Raw genomic sequence first — 1,542 nt, forward strand, 5'->3', positions numbered from 1 at the left:
TAGTTTCCTGGAAAAAGAGCCCGACCCCAGCTGAGCACAACCTCCCTTCAGGTAGCTGAAGAGAGTGAGAAGGTCCCTCCTGAGTCTCCTCCAGGCTAAACACCCCCAGCTCCCTCAGCCTCTCCCTGCAAGGTGCAGCTGCTTGCTGGAAGTGGGCTCCAAAAATAAGCTGGTGGGGTCTGTGTCTGGCTCCTAAAAACATGCTTTCCTCCTATGAGGAAAAAATATAAAAGGAGGGTGTGTGTGTGTGGGGGGGGGGAGATAAAATCAGGATGCCTTTGCTAACAGCTGGTCCCAAAAATGAGTGAGGAATTTGCACCGTGGCCCGGGGGGGGGGTGCATCCCCATGGGCTGGCTGGGGACAGGGGGACATCAAACCTGCTGTGGGCAGGCAAACAGGGCCCTGGTGGCTTTGTTGGGTGATGGTGGGTGATTTTTTTTGGGGCTGTCACTTGGATTAGCGAGGGAGCGAGGAGGAGGAGGGTGAGGGGGGATCAAGGTCCTGGCACTCGCCAGGCTCACAACAAAACAAAGGGCCAGATGGTTCCAACTTCAGCAATAATGGGCAGTGAAAAAGGGTTTGAGCCGGGGCTGGAAAAAGCAAATGAGGAAAGAGAGAGAGAGAGAAAGAAAAGAAAGAAAAAAAACCCCTCAGCAAGTGTCAGAGCGGAAGAAAGAGCCGGAGAAAAATGGCAAATGTTAAAAAACCCAACAAAAAGCACAAAGCCATGGCTGCTGACATCTGTCCAGCACAGCCTGACGCCAAGTGCCCCTTCCCTTTCAAGTCACCTTTCCTCATCTCCCTGGTGCAGGGAGACATCCCCATCCCTGGGCAGGGCTTTGCTCCATGCTGGGGGACCTGCTCCTCTCTGTCCCGTGTCCCCAGCGCTGGCACTGGGGCAGCTGAGCAGCTGAGGGCTAAATATTCTGTTGCTCCTGTTAGCTGACGTGGCGTCCTGGGTGTCCCTGTCACAGCTGGTGGGACCGTGTGGCCAACCAGCCAGTGTCTCCCCTGAAGCACCTCGTGGGATTTTAGGCTTATTTACTATGGAAACAAGGCCCGTGCTGTGGTCCCCACGATGGGCTGTGAGGTTTTGTGTTTTCCCCTCCTTGCTCTTCCCCAGGAATATTTTGAACCTGCAGAGCAATTTCAGGGTCGCCTTGAAAATAAAAGAAAAAAAAAAGGGAAAGGGGCTTCAAAGTTCTTACATCTTCAAAGTTACCACATCCCAAGCATTTTCACACAAAAAAAAAAGAAGAAAAGAAGGGAAGTGCAGTCGTGGGAGAGCAGATTGCAGCGTGAGCTGAACCCCTTATTAGCCAGCAGAGAATCCACAAGCCACAAACCCTGGGGACTGCCTGGCTTGCTGGCGCTGAGCTCCGGCCTCTAAATGAGGGCTGATGAAGTTAAAGTGGGGGTTTGGGTGCTGTGGGTGCCCGTGGTCGCTGCGTCAGCACCCTGCACCCCCAGCGCGGGATGAGTCGTGGGAAAGGGGGTTGCCCCTGATTGTAGCCCCCCCCCCCCCCCACACCACAGGGGGG

The sequence above is a fragment of the Chaetura pelagica genome, unplaced genomic scaffold (assembly GCF_000747805.2).
Source record: "Chaetura pelagica isolate M959 unplaced genomic scaffold, ChaPel_1.0 scaffold141, whole genome shotgun sequence".
Classification (NCBI taxonomy): domain Eukaryota; kingdom Metazoa; phylum Chordata; class Aves; order Apodiformes; family Apodidae; genus Chaetura; species Chaetura pelagica.